General features: G+C 42.2%; 1 protein-coding gene across 1 annotated transcript in view; it reads left to right on the top strand.

Moving 5' to 3' along the window:
* The first annotated feature begins 3,185 nt into the window (after positions 1–3,185).
* Positions 3,186–15,827, top strand: part of LOC139207711 (nuclear receptor coactivator 3-like) — a 31,098-nt gene continuing 18,456 nt past the window's right edge. Inside the window, exons 1-2 of the mRNA XM_070837462.1 lie at positions 3,186–3,265; positions 6,756–6,876. The gene's annotated coding sequence lies outside the window, so the exon portion shown is untranslated. The remainder of the gene's footprint in view (positions 3,266–6,755; positions 6,877–15,827) is intronic.

Genomic DNA, 15,827 nt, shown 5'->3' with positions numbered 1-15,827 from the left:
AGGTCCTTTTTAGTTTCAGAGCAGGAAGAAATGCACACACACACACACACACACACACACACACACACACTGAAACATGGCAGCTAAGACCATTTGGTGCATTGCTAGGGCATACGCATCCTCTGGCAGATCAATACATTTATGAATTTATGTAAAATAGCCTGGAAATAATCAGTGGGAGATGTATCAGCAGGATAAAACTCCCAGGATGTTAAAATATTTATAAGTTAAACTTGATTTAGCTAATGCTAGTACATGCTAAATCGTCTGTTAGTAATAAATTAGGGTATAAGAGACAAATAAACTGAGATTATTACTTCCTACTTTCAACTTAGTTTTCAATTTAAGATTTTTTTTCTTTTTTTTTTGCAGTAGTGAAGCTTTTCGGACGCTAACATCTGCATAATTAACTTGTAGTCCACGTTAGCTAACTAAGCTAATGAGCTAACGAGTTAGCTTAATTAGCTAGCTAATGAGTTAGCTTAAGTTTAGCTTGCAACTGACCCAAGACGCAGTAAACTGGGAAGACTCAGCTAGAGACGCCATTTAGCAGGTGTTTAAACGATAAAACATTATCACTCACATAAAGTGTGTTTTACATATTTATATCAATATATATATATATATATATATATTTTCTGTCACCTTTGATAGTCTCCACTGTAGCTCTTGGTGTCCTGACTGCAGACGATGGTAACGAACCCCAAAGTCCCCAAGATGGCGCCCTAGCTAGACTTTACTGCTCACACCAACCCTGCGATTCAATACCTTAAAAATAATAATGAATATATTTGTGTTTTCAGCAGACTTCTTTTTCTTTTCATGTTTTTTTTTTTTTTAAATCTTGCTGTAGATGCAAATACCCCTGCTCACTTACTTTGTTATTCTCACTCACCAGTATCATTAATTAACTGAGCTGCCATTTAACCCACAAAGGATTAAAAGCTGCAGAAAGTTAATGTAAAGCAAAATATATATATATTTTTTTTGCCATCAATCACAGGGGACCACTGACACTTCAGCATAAATAATAATCAGACGTGGGCTCTACTGAGTTGTGGTTTCTGATATGATATGTAATAATCTTCAGACGTCGAATCGAATATTTTTATTGTGTTTTATTGTGTCCCATCTACAGATCAGATGGACTGGATCATTTCATGGAAGTAATTTATCATATTAAGAGACATTTTCAAAAGTTTTCCCACTACTAAATCATATATTATGTGCACGGATCAGAATCAGGTCAGAAGAGGGAAAAAATCATTTGTTTTATACCTTTAGGTCTAACTTCCTGTCTTTTCATTGTTTTTATTGGCTTGATTTGATTAGTCTTATAGCTAAGTAGACAATACAACAGAGAAGCCACCAACACCAAGGGCTTTACTATTCATTATTCTGCTTTGCTGCACTTTATCAGAAAAACAAACACATTCAAATTATTCTATAGCGACTGATATGCCAATCAGTATGGTTTAATGAACTTAAAACTTCTATAACGCTTTAGATACTCAGCAACAAGGCGTGTAAGCAGTGCCGGTGATTAAATATCTGGACATTCAAGATGTTTTTTGTGCTTTATTGCATCTGCATAGTGTTGAGAAGTTGGGGGATGGGCTTGCAGCAAAGAAAGGCATGCTGTTAGCTGTTTGCAGGTAAACCAATCTGAATACATTAATGATTATGGGGCTATCTCCTGTCCTTTCAGACTGTTATCTCCTGTCCTTTCAAAGTGGAGAGGCCGAGTGGGGAGGGGGGTTGGGATAAAGTGTCTCACACTCACTGTGGGGGGAGGTCAGTTTGCCATGTTTTGTGGGGGAAGGGGCACAAACAGAGGGCCACTGGGCCCCTCTTTGGGTCTCCGTGGAATGTAATTGAGGCTCTGTCACTCAGGCAGACATACAAACAGAGCAAAAACACACAAGACAAAAATGCACAAGGCATTTTTCCTTTTGGTGAGTTCATTGCACTGTGCACCATTTAAAACCCTCTAAGATTTGCAAACAATCTGCACAGATCTGGATCGATCTATATGTAATAATGTTTGGATCAATTTTGTGAATAATTGCATGATTGATTTACTATCTATGTTTATCAGTTGTGTAACACTTCAAGGATTACTCACTGTCTTGTCACCTATAGCTAACAATGAGTGCATTTTGTGAATTGGCAGCATAACATACAATTCTGTGACAGTGATAATGAACTTCACTGCTGCTGCGCTTTAACTAACTAAACTCTATGGATATTTCCATACTAAATACACACCCTTTAATTTTTCCCATCTCAGAGAGAATTACTTTCAGCCAGGAGAGTCTTTTACTTTCTCTTGCCCTCCTATCCTGCAGCTCTCTCTCCATTCTTGGCCTTCAGTCGCAAACATTCAACACTAGTGTGCCTGAAAGAGATCACCATGGGCGCTGTTTCTTCCATCTTCTTCTTCTGTGGCTACACGAGGGGTCATACTGCTTCCACAGTCACTCCGATTCATATATCTGACAGTAAATCTGTGAGGAATCAGACTGCACATGTTGGCAGCCACTTTATGACTGACACAATTGCAAAGCAATAAAAGGCAAAACATGATAAAGGGGTAGAGGCCATAAATCATGACGGCTAATGAATACTTGCAATTGCATTTACTCTTGCTTAATTCTGGCCACATTATATATCACATATTGATGCTGTCAAACTGCCTCGACATTTTTAAAGTGCCAGAGAAAAATACTGGAAAAGAGTCCAGCTTTTTACTCTGTGCTTCATCAAAAAAGTCAACCCTTATATAACATACATGCTTCTCTTAAATAACTTCAAAATGCCCACTTGTGTGGTGTTTAATAAAAAAAAAAATCTAAATTCTTTACACTTTATGAACAAATATTTTTGTGCTTGAGTGCTTGGTGAGTAACATTATAACATAATACCTCTGTGGGCATGAAAAAGTCATTTGCATAAAGCTGCTTTTCTGCCGGCCTATAAATAAATTTTTAAATCTCTCCCCTAATAATATCAGTGACTGCTGCTCATATCACCTATGGGTATTGGTGTACGTGTAGTTCGTTTGCTGAACGCGTCGTAGCAGTTCGATGCGGCCTGGGTAGGCAAGCGGACTCCATTACCCAGAAGCCCCCTCGCTCTGCTACAAGCTGGCTCCCTCCGCTCTGGGAGTGTTTCGCATTTAAACAAACACGGTCCTGCCGAAGATGGCGGAGAGTTTGTAGAGGCGTAAAAGAAACTGCTCTACTCAATGAAAGCGTCGAAGCCGGTGAGTTTTCTGCAATTTGGTTAATGTTTCGGTGGAAAATTAAGTTTTTAACTGTCGCTCCCGTGTGTTTGAAGGCGTAAATTTGTCACAGTGGCAGTTGGTGTTGCTCCGCTTCCGAGCAGGCTGTGGTTTTTTAAGCTACCGTGATACAATGAACCACCTCACCGCTGTCTTATTTGTTGTGGAATGTTTATTATGATATTATCGGCCTCGAAAAACTACAAATAAGATGTTTAATTTACCTCAACGCAGGCTCGGCGATGTGCCATTCGTGTCGGTGGCGGTTGTTTTGTTGGTGTTTCCATTATTCGCTAGCTACAAAGTTTACGAGATCCAGGCTGTGTGGGGTTCGCCGGGGAGCAGTAGGCTAGCTGTTAATACCCAACACTGCTCATGAGTGTGCTTCAAAAAACCAAATGTTTAACTTTCCAGCGCCACTCAACTGCGTTCATTGTCCACAACACAGCTGAATAGCTCCGGGCGCTATTTAATTTTTGACCCGGACTTGCTTTTACAGCTTTTACAATCGGGGCTGCATGGATCGTCTGTGCTCTCGGCTCATGTTGGTCCCATCCGCACTAGTTGTCTTGGGTGTTGAAATGATGATACACACACAAAAAAAAAAAAAAAAGGTTGTCTAGCTTCCGTCAGGACTTTAGTGGAGGGCAAACACACTTAAACACAGTGTAGTCTACCTGCATTTTTGTTTATGGGTTAGTTTTCTTGCCTTTTTAATTTGACAAACACCATCTAAGAAATGGCAACAAGCCAAATAAGTGGACGGTGAGACATGCAAAACACATAAAATTTTTTAGTTTTTTTTTAAAGAGAATAAGGTTAAATTTGCAGCTGCAGGTCATGATTAACCACCTTGTGTTTTCCAACACATCCCTGTCCCCCTCTGCTGACACCCAAACTTGAACTGACTGGCTCAGCCTGGCTGCTCCACAGCATCTGTTATTTATTTGCATGGCTGTAGTGAGATTACGTATCCGCAGTTGTAATGGTTGCTATAATGGCCCATCACGCTATGATAAATGTTGGTTTTTCTGGCCACTGATAAATCATATTTAGGTGCATATGTGTGAGAGCGAGACGGACAGACTGGCAGAGGCTGATGGATGGGTTTCAGTGCAGGGGAGGATGAACACTCCCAGGGTTCGGGTAGAGTCCAGGTTTGCTTTCTCTGTGCTCGACAAGGTGTATGCTGAGCACTCAGTTTTTTGAGGTGGTGAGAGGACATTCTTGGAGTGCGTGCTCATTTGTAGGCAGACAATAAAGAGGTGAATTAGTAATACCACTGAAAACGGTTGAGGTGTAGGTGTGCGGCCGCTCTCTTCGCCCGGGGCCATCCCTGCCAATACTTGCAGGTATTTACAGCTCATTGCTTACTTCCACGTGAGAGTCTCTCAAAGCATGCAGGTATTTTCGTCATACTGCTACACGGTCTAGCCACTAGATTGCTCCTGCTTATACGAATTCATGCAGGCTACTCATTTAACAGGCTGCAATATCTCAATAAAATGGCGTGTAGCTGGGGATGAATGGTGCTGCTGGTTGTCTTCAGCCGTCTGATGAGCTAACTTGTCTTTATTTTGAGTCTGATGGAATGCCATTACTCAAGCCCACGTATGTGGTATTTTTGTAAGTGGTAGAGGGACCACTGTGGGAACCTGTCCAATGAACTGCTTCTGCTCATATTCTTGGCAAATGGAGCCCGCTGTTCCCCATTCTCTGTCCCTTTATCTACCACTTTCTTTCTCCCTCACACAGGGTGTCAGGCTGCGTTAACAATGAATCAATCTTTGGGGGGATTCTTTGACTGCAGATGGGGTGAAGAAGTGACTGGGATGCATGGCTTTCGCTCTTTGTCTGCTGGCCCCTGTGCTCTCAATAATTCATTAACTTATCACTTTTTCTCATGGGCCTGGGAGAAATCTGTGTGTGGTGGCAGATTCTGTGTCACATCAGATCGCTGGATTGATTATCAAACGGGTGTAATTCAGTGGCTTTGCTTATATTGAGTTAGTACTCTCAGAGGTTAGTTTTGATGTTTAATATTTTAGCATCCTGTCAACAAGACAATAAAAATGAAAGATTCTTTTGTGAGATACAGACTTGGTAAACTAATAAATTTGGGGGGCACATTCTAAGTTTGTGTAAAAATACACTAGATTTGGATGTTTTGTTTTCTTTCAGCAACACCTGCAAGGATGTGTAGTATTCAGATTGTGTTAATTGTGGTTTTCTGTATTGAGGTCTTTCTACAGCCTGCTGTGTTGTAAACACTATGTGTAATTGAAGATGCACACCAAAGGAGTGTAGGTTCAAATTGCACTTAAAAAAAACATCTATATCTTATTTGGACTTGTGTTGAAAATTTTTGAATTATCAAAAACTGAAACTGATTTTGCACTACTTCTTTCTACTACTTACATTTTGCTACATGATCTCCTTTTTTAAGTTTTGTGCAAATATTTCTGCTATGTGTTTGCATTGACATCTAAATGTTGGCTGGTGTCAGAGAAAAAGGAGGAAAAATAAGTGGAGAGCTTCCCACTTTTGTGAGCCGGGGCCACTTTTTTGATAACTGCCTCCAATCTGTCTTTGTCAAGCTGCATTTTTGCATCGTTGATGTCTGAATAGATGGCATTCTTTTAGTGTTTCATCACTCTGAGCGTCTTAAGGGAGACAGAAGGAGACACCGAATGAGTTTCGTTTCAAACAACTGCCAATCGGTCATATGGTGTGTGTGTTCAATTTAAGATTAATAGCTGTGTGGGTGAGCAGTGGCTCTGAGAGGACTCTGAAAGGAAAGCCTGATTGTTTCCCCTAATTGAAATATGACTCCCCTGGTCTTTGCAGGCTACCTTTTCTTTTTGTTCGGCCGAGCCACAGGTAGTGTAGGGTTAGTGAAGGAAAACACAAGAAACGCTGCCTCTGACTGACTAGTACTTGTCACTCAGGGAGATGGTACACCTTTAAATTTTCCAGTCTTGAATTTTTTCTCTAATGTTAATGGGATTTACCTTGGCCTGTGCTCAAGTCAAGCTGGAGCGTTCAACAGTTGTACAGGAATCCCTGAAGCTTTACTCTGTAGGATTTAGACTTGACTCTGACTTGTTATTGGAGGCTGTTTTACAACCAAGGTTTCAGAACACAAAAGTTTCCTGTGGTCAGCTCAGGCTGTGTAAAACATCCTGATTAGTCCCCACATCTCAAGGTCACTCATGCAGTGAGTAACACTGACAGTAACAGCGATCGCGTGTGCACACATCTCACACTGCTGCACTTATATGGTCGCACTCAACAGGTAGGTTTGCTTTTTCTGCCTACCTCAGTAGAGCTAAATATAGGCTTGAAAAACTCTGCTCAACAAGACAGTCGTGTTTCCACTGCTAAAATATTTACAGCTACTTTGCCCAAACAAGTGAGAGTGAGAGCATGAGATGAGAGCTGCTGAAACCAGATTTTTTTATTCACTATTCAGAGGAAGCCAGACAGCCAAGCCGTCCCGCCGAGTCCCAAGTCAAGCGGTGCAGTTTGCACTTTGACTTTATTTGAAGTCACATCTCATTCATCCCCTCGGTCCCCTCTTCTTCAACTCTGAGGTAATACCCAAGTGTTAGGCTAGCTGAGCCATATGTGAGCCATGCACACTTCTACAAGCCAAACGGGCAGCCTGAAGCAATCATTGCACCCAATTCCAGTTTATAACCAGCAAGGATTTGGAACAGTTCGCTCTCTGTAGTCCCCGCTGATTGGACGAAGGCAAGAGTTTATTAGGGAAGGGGGTGCCAAGAGCTCTGCCCCCCTCCCTCCCCTCCTTGCCCTTCCTCTTTAACTTCAACTCCCCCTTTAACTTTCGCTCCCCCAGCTGAAGAATGCTCGTAAAACGGGTTCACCTGAACAAGCCAGTGGGAGGGTAGCTTGCTGGCCTAGTTTTGTTACCATTGTAAAATGTTAGCAAGACCTTGTTTGTGTTTTGTTTAGGGCCCCCTTTTATAAAAAAAAAAAAAAAATGCTTTGGGGGAGAGACAGCAAGGGTGAAAAAAAGTTTGGTTTGTGAGATAACTGCTACCAGATGCTCTCTCTGTCTGTTATTCAGCGTAAAGAGAAAGAGAGGCTGGTAAAGAGGGGAAGAGAAATGAGACACTGTCAGTCCTGGATGAACTTCTCAACTGCTACATGGACTCCATCTTCTCCCTGTCTCCAATTTCCTTCTTCCATATATTGGAGATCATACACATTCTTGAAAGTTTAGTCTTGAAAGTCATCTTTGTCAAGGTTTGGAAAAGGCTTGAATATATTCTGAATCTACTCCTTGGAAAGTGCAGATAAATTAAGTCATGAGCAGCTGGTACAATAAACAAACTGAGAAATGCATTAATTGCCGTGAGTACAAAGGAGTTCTGTAGGTGCCTTGAAAGTGCTTGAATCTCAAACGGCACAGACCCTGATGTATATGCTGCCTCCATCAAATACACAAAAATCGGAAAAGGTGTTCACACAAGCGCAAAATAGTGAGTTTGCAACCAAAACAAGAAGGGGCTTTGGTTCTGGCCACGGCAAAGTGCGTGTCCCAAATTTTGACAAAACTTATATTTACTGCCTTCAGTACTCCATCCCCTGTAATTCAGCCCTGGCAAATGGTTGGTTGCGTTTATGTACTTTGTTTACACTGTGCTCCTCTTTCTCTCTGTACATCTCCAAGATGAAACAGTGAGCTGGATGTTGGACCCTCGTGGCAGCGGGCTGGGGTTCCCGGGTCTGTCTGGATTGAGAGGCAGCTGTGGCTGGCATGGCGTTACAGTTGTAAGAGGATATGGCACGAATGTAACCGTGCAAGCAGGGACTGTAAGGGCACTCCCGTCTCCTAGTTCACCTGTAATTTCAAAGCTCCCTTTTTAATTAAAAGAAATCACCACAAGCTGCAGTGAGCGTGTAGACGTTTGCTCACAGCATTGCGTTAGACGGCATTTAGATTTTCCACCAGTGCGATTTCTCCTTTATTGCAGCCTTGAGTTCAAAGAAAAGTCAAGTTGTGAATGACAGAGTCTCCACACCATCATAAAAGGCTCCAGACCTACTACAGCATGTCAACATTGGCAAGGCATGTGTCTAATAATTTATCACTCCTTTTTTTCACCAGCGCTCGTTTCTTAATTGGACTGATATTCCCCCCCTCCTTTCTGGATAAAGTGGAAAATGTTCCCTCTACCATTACAGCTTTTCACTCTGCCTGGTGACGTCACCCCTGTGTATGTGGCTTGTTGTTAAGGCAACACTCCAATCAAAATGTTGCTGCTCTGGAGCTTACCGTCGTCCCCAGAATATCCAAACCAGCGCTGGCCTCCTGACATTGCCACATCACATCAAGCTTTGCACTAACGCAGCAGCTCATTTACCAAACGACACTCGCAAAAGTTGGCCATTAGTCCCATCCTGTGTTTTCTATGGAGGTGGCTCTACTTTTGCCAAGTGATCACCATGTTTCCATTTGGCTTGTTTCTTATGGTTCTTGTATATGCCCATCTGATTGCCATACTGGAACAAGTGATTCTGTATGACTACGCTGTGACTAAAATAGAAGAAGTAAAGGTTGTTGTTCAATTAGCACCACTGTAACAGTCGTGATGCGTCCATTTTCCATGTGGCCGCCCTTGAAGTTGGATGAAAGTTAAGCATTATTTAGAGCAATTTATGAGTTTGGTTTTTAAGCAGAGATGGCAGAGTTTTGACAGTTGTGGGGGCCAGCAGCACAGTCACTGGGGCAGATCGGAATAAGAGTGTACTGGCTCAACATGGATGAAGTCAAACCCACATGGGTTTGTAAGCTCCAATAAATTTCATTTGACAGACATGCAAATATAGTTATCACAAGTAGTGAAACAAGACAGGCAGTGCAGGACACAAGGTTCACATTTCAGTACTTTTAAAAAAAATAAAAATAAGAACAGACTCACCAGTTGGCATGACGTGTGCAAAACAGGTGATTTAAGTCTTAAAATGTAAAATTCATTGGAAAAAATCTTGGAATTCATTCACAAATATTTCTATGAATATATGAATACATAACAATTGGATACAATGTATAGATAAATAAATATATTCTTCTTTTTTTTTTCAATCAGGCTCAAAACTTGACTGGAGAAAGCAGTTGTTTCTGTGGCTGTCTAAATGTATGTCTCATTACAAGTAGATTTACAGAGTTTCGTTTGGATGTATAGTTGTTGGTGCTCGTAAGGCGTATGTACTGTATGCCTCTTTTCCACTGCATGGTACAGTTTGGTTCAGCTCAAATATCCTCACTTGTAACTGTAGTTTTTCTCCATAGGCCAAAGGTTGTGGGTAGTACCTGGTATCACCTCCTTTGAGCTGAGCCGATGCTAAAAGGTGGAGTGAAAACACTGAGCACCTCTGATGGGTCAGAGTGAAGCTTCACGAGATTTATCTCATACAGGACATCCTGCACAACTATGATTTTTTTTTTTTTTTTTTTTTTTTTTTTTTTACTCACTCAACAGATTTTGGAAAATGCAAAACCACAGTGTTTTCAATTGACGAAGTGCAGGTGTTTCTCGGTTTTCACCGCTGATGAAAGGAACAGTGGGTTTCTGTTGGGCTGAAGATGCAATAACAACTGTTTCTCAAGGTCTTGCTACGATGATCAGCTAACAGTCACTGAGGGGTAACTATCTGCAGTGGTTATTTAATATCAAGAAAAGTACCTGGTACCAAAAGCAAGTCAAAGACAGTTGAGCCGCACCACGCAGTGGAAATGCGGCCACCCTGTATTAGCCTATTTGCTTTTCAGATAAGCAGGATATAGCTCCGATACAATCTGCTTACTAAAGCCAGCACACAATCAGCGGTAAGAAGTCCATCATCGTGGTGACCTTCACACATGAGCTTGCTTGATGATCTGCTGCCTACGATACGATACTATGTCGTGTAAATATTTTGATCTAATGCGTTCAGTGTAATGAAAAAAGAGTGGTATAATTTTACTATAGATAACTCAAGAGGAAAAAGAAGTTTCACAGCAATGGTACCAACATGTGCCGACACGTTCCTGTTAAGCTTTTATACTTGGAAGTGTCAGGCAGGGACCAGTTCTGAGTTAATGAGAGAATGCAGGCAAAGTTTTATAAAGACTGCACAATCAGATGCCTTATAATTGTGATTATTATTAAACATGACCAGGTACAGTATTAATGCTTCATGTTTAGTTCAGGTTCAATGTAGCAATTTTCTTTTTTACCCCGAATTGGAAAAATAACGGTGATAGTCATCATCTCAATATTGCACAAAATAACTGATGTCCGTCGTTTAATTGTTCAGCCATGTGTTTTACTCTTCAGAACACAAATAACGTGCCACAAGCTGCCATATAGGCGCACAGAGATTCTGCAGGCTTTAAGAAACTAACCAGTAGAAATGTACAGAATGTCCTTTAAAGCTCAAGAACAGCAAGCAACCAGTTTTTCATTCAATATCTGTCAGGAAAGGGAATCATTACCAGTGAAGCTCATCAATTTTATTAACTTGTTGTATGTTTGCATGTTTTGTTGTCGCTTTACGTCGAAGACACTAAACTTAAATAAGACTATCCAAGCGCCTTACACAGTCTTCAGTGAGGACGTTGTTTATTAATTTAATATTTATATTATACTGTTTTATATTACAGTTTAGACCGTGTGAACCCATTTCTAAACCCATCAAAGTTGATTTCATTTGGAGCAGCATGTGGGTCTGCAGGAACGCTGACCCTGAATTTTTAACCCTTTCTTTTTAAAAAAAATATATTCATTAATATATCGGTGGGTGAAAACAGAAGGCAGTTTGAAGCAGCGGCCAGTCCAGCGTGTGTCGGCCCGATCCCTGTGTGTCGTCCTTTGCCCGCTCCCTTACAGTGTGAGCGACTTGATTAGCAGTGCAGGCTTAATCACTCAGCAGATGGGAACAGAGTGCAGTGTCACCAAGACAAAAACAAACCCACAGTTGGATTATGGCTCAGTGTGTGTGTGTGTGTGTGTGTGTCCAGTCAGACTGAGCAAGTCTGATTTGATTCCTTAACAGATTCCTTTTAGTTTTGTGACAACCTCAGCAGAGCTTCTCACTCTTTCTTCCTCCCCCTTTTGCCTTCTCTGTCCGTCTTTCAACACTTTGTCCTCGTGACCCCTGTATCTCGCCTGTCCTCATAAGTCATTCAAACACACTTTTAATAGTGTTAACCTGAAACTGAGCGACACGTGGCGGGCAGAGTGTGTGGCAGGCTCCGGGAAGCATCGCGGATATAGGGACATTAAGATGAGAAATTAAGAGTAGAGTAGTAGACCATATCAAGTGCACAAGGATTAGGTTTATGTTCTATCCTTTAATAATCCATAATTCTGTGGGATTTATTTCACAGGGATTCAAACAAAGCAGACTGGAAAGGCCTCTACTCGTGTGTCAGACTGTAAAATGATCCTTGTGTTTCTCAGATTTTTAAGGAAAAAATGTCATTTTGTTTTTGTTTTTATTTAGCTCTTCGTCACCCTGGTGGACAGAAGAAAGCATGTGTTGATAGTTTTCTGATCAAGCCGGGCTGTGAGATTTAAAAACCTGAGTCCTGCTCCTGCCCCTGCTCTCCGTTACCCCTCGTACCTCTTTTCTGGAATCTTTTTCACCTAGGCTCTGTCAACACATGACACTGGCCAGTTGAAAGAAGGGAAAAGGAGTAGTAAGAGGAAAAATGGGAGATGGGAGGGGGGTGCAGTTGTGAAACTGGCGTCAGACCATCTTTTGAGTGGAATTCTTTGCAGGGGTCAGAGTTCAGGCGCTGCAGTGTGGCGCTGTGATTGGCTGAGGAAAGGTGAAATGAAAACCACAGTAAACTTTTGACCCCGGCGCAGGAGCTCTGCAGGAACGCCCAGCTCCAGCTCTGGCGTGGTGGAACAGAGCCCGCTCTCTTCCTGTGTTTACTCCACCAATCCAACAGGGACGGTGGGGGGAGGAGGAAGAGGAGGGGGAGGAGGAGGAGGAGGAGGAGGAGGAGGGTAGAGGGGGAGGGAGCACAGAGAGGGAGGAGAGAGAGTCGCACAAGAGGAAGGGAGGGAGGGAGGGAAGAGAGAAAATCGTCAGAGCTGTGCTGAGGTCTGAAAATGAATGTCTGCTTTTTTTTTTTTTTTTTACTGAGTTGCACAGTTGAAACGTGCACTCACTGCTTCTGAAAGGCAAAGATAAAACCAAGCACATTCTCTTTTTATATGATATGATATTATAATATATCAACATGAGGTCATTAACAAAATATTGAAAAAAGCAATTACAGTGGTTGACAATATCTCCACAGTGAGGCTACATAAGATTTCTCCTCATCAGTAGCAAGTGAAGATGTGTGTGTGTTATCAGACTGGGCAGCATGGAGGCTGATCAGGCCTTGGCGCTCTGGCTCTCCAGATAAAAGGCTGTTTAGCCATTGATTAATGAACTAATTTCCATAATATTAGCCTTGTGCGATCACAGCCGCCTGTGTTTTTTTTTTTTTTGCTTGGTCACTGTGGTCTTCTCTGGACGATGTTGCGTCCTCGCTCTTATCACCTCGCCGGATAAACACAGATGTGTCAAGCTTGTAGAAAATGAAGGGCTCAACGGTGGCGCTATGCGACGAGTTAGCTGGTTGAATCTGTGCCTGTGTGGGTCCTTTCCTGTTCCTTTCTGTTCTTTGTCCGCATTGATGATGGATAGTTGTTGGAGATGCATGTGTCTCTCTCTCACACACACACACACACACACACACACATGGTGGAATCTGCCATCTCTTTGTTTCCACCTTCATTTATTTTCTCTGGTTTTTCTACACGTTGCAGTTTGTGTGAGAAAAATGGGGAGATGCACACACAGTCTGAGCTTTGTGTGTGTGTGTGTGTGTGCTGGGCGCGGGTGGGGGTTGTTTCTTCTAGGAGGAAAAAGCAATCCTGTGAAGGCAGTTTCTCTCTGCTTTGAACCACCTTCTCTCCCTCGCCACATTTCATCTACGGGCATCACGCATGCTACAAGTTTGAGGAAGAAGCCACTGGGACAAATGGCTGTTTTGTGTTTTTCTACAGTTTTTATTATGTGTCCTAGTGAATTTGTTTAATGAGAGCATTTCTAATGTAATTTACGTCAACAGTATGTTTTGCAGTCAGTGCAAATGAGTTGCAGATGGTCTAAGCAGCTCTTAATTTATTGATGATGCACCCCACATTTTTTTTTTTTTAAATCAAGTTTGTGTCTGAAACTGTTTAAATGTATAGAAAATAGCCGACATTTTACACATTTAGCTGTTTAACAGTGTTTCAGGCCTTGATTGGTCAATCAAATTGAACCTTTTAAGTTGGTTTCCTTTAAAACTTGGTGATGCTTTTCAGAAATGCTTCGCAGACTCCCAACAAGCTTCTGTGAGGGTGTGTTTCTGTCTGCTCCTCCAGCCCCACCTCCTCGTCCTCTCCTCTCACATTTGCGTCACTACCGTGCTTTTGAAAGGTGTGCTTTATTCCACTGTGAACTGCTCCTTGTGTGACTTCAATATTAACTCTAAATCAGTCACGCTCGTCGAGGCTGTTCATTTGAACTCATGTGTGAGTGAGTGAATGTGGTAAAGCAGAAACACATTGGACTTTGTATTTGTTTTTATTTTTGGCCGAGTCAGTTCACAACTCGGACATTGTTTGAGTGGGCCTTCGCATTAAAAGCGCACAGAGGAATAAAGAGACTAAAACATCTTGCTCGGCCACTAGAGACACCACAGACAAACGAAGGGACATAGCCTGAGCTTTCAGTCTGGTTTTTAAGCCCTTGCTGGAATTTCACAGCTGCCTCGGTACCTAAATGGAGTCTTTCTCTGAACAATTTCTCTTCACTTTTTTCAGAATCCACACTTGAACACACATGCCTGACATATGCCCTCCTCATCCCCTTCCCTGACTTTAATTGTGTGGCACCGCTCTCTGTCTTGCCATCAAACCCTCTGTCTCCAGTTGAGTCTCACTAGCCCACGTTTCATTAAAATCATGTGTGATGTTGGCAGGAAAGTGGCTTATAAGCAATATTCAGCAACAACAAGGGTGCATTCGACTCTCTGAATAATGTTTGCTTCTGGAAGTCATCTTCCCTCAAAATTAAGGGGAAATCCCCCAAATGTCAAGATGATAGATGACTGCTAAACAAAGTGAAGCAAAGGCAATAATGTTGTCTGTGGTACCCTTGTTTTTCCTGCCAAGAGTAAAAAGAAAAAGACTGGTTTCAGGAGTGGAAGTCCACACGTGTCAGACGCTGTAGGTGTGCTACAGCAAGGACCCTTTCCCAAGTTACGTTTTAATTCATAAGTTAGTTAGTTAGTGCTGCATTGTGGATGAACAGACAAAGAAATTAAGCTTTAAATTGTAGCATAAAAGTGGTTGGTTCGTTGGTTGTAATGGCCTTTAGATTTCAACTTAAATTGATTCCTCGTCCCTCTTGCCTTCCTACCTGTCACATACCTCACCTTTTATGGGGCTCGCTGAAGTTAGGACCAAAAGCTGATGACTTTTTGTTGATCCTCACTCCTCAACGTTTGTCCAGTTGTAGGTTGTTTTTTTTTTTGTCTGTTTGAAAACACAACCGCAGAGGTACAATGGACAGATTCAGCAGTGTGTTTGCCTGCTAACGTTAGCATACAAGGCTAATTACTGTGATTGATTGTTTGATTTCTCAGTACAACGGTGTTTGTTTCCCTCTGTTTGTCGAGGCCGTAGAGCTGGGCCATGACAGCTTGCTACCTACAGTACTAACCTACTTTCAAGGCCCAACAGGAGGATAGCGTTGCAGTGTTTGCCTTTAGGCCCTGACACACCGATGTCGGGCTGTCGGTGAGCCTGCTTGTCCCTCCTATTTGTGGTGTTTTCCGCACTGTTGCCACTAGTCGGACTCCTGTTGGTGACTTTTCGGCTGACTGAGCATGTTAAATGGGCCGTTGGTGAGAGAGAGAGAGCGTGCAGTCTGATCGGCATGAGAAAGTGACGAAAGCAACGACATTAGCTATACTACGAAACAGTGTGAAGAGCGTTGTGAAAATGGGAAACAAACGCTGCTCTGTTTATGGTTTGTATATCCTCAGTCCTGGGCGCTCTGGTTTCCCTTTTTGAAAGACTAATACAGGCTGCTGCCACCTGCTGGTCTGGAGAGTTATTTCCTCTAACGGAGGAGCAGGACGTGGATGCTAATTGGCCACTGGCTTTAGTCTTTGCAGTGCGTTCAAGTGTAACTTTTTGGACCAGACACAGGCAATGTGCCGCCGGTTCTTTGATGTCGGGTTTGGTGTGTCAGGGCTATTACATGTTCAGCAGTATACCACTGACTCGTAACTCTGCGGTGAAAATGTTGCAATTTATTTAGATGAATCGCTCAGTTAGTTGTGCAGGTTTAATTTGGTCATTAACGAGCTCCACAAGGTGGTCTTCATTAGTGCAAAGTTACTACTGTTGGGTTGTAACACACAACGAAGAGACCTCAGCCTGTTGAGCATCAAACCAGTTTAAAGATCAGCCCATAT

Source organism: Pempheris klunzingeri, chromosome 2 (assembly GCF_042242105.1).
Source record: "Pempheris klunzingeri isolate RE-2024b chromosome 2, fPemKlu1.hap1, whole genome shotgun sequence".
In the NCBI taxonomy this organism is placed as follows: Eukaryota; Metazoa; Chordata; class Actinopteri; order Acropomatiformes; family Pempheridae; genus Pempheris; species Pempheris klunzingeri.
This window is presented reverse-complemented; position numbering and strand designations above follow the sequence as displayed.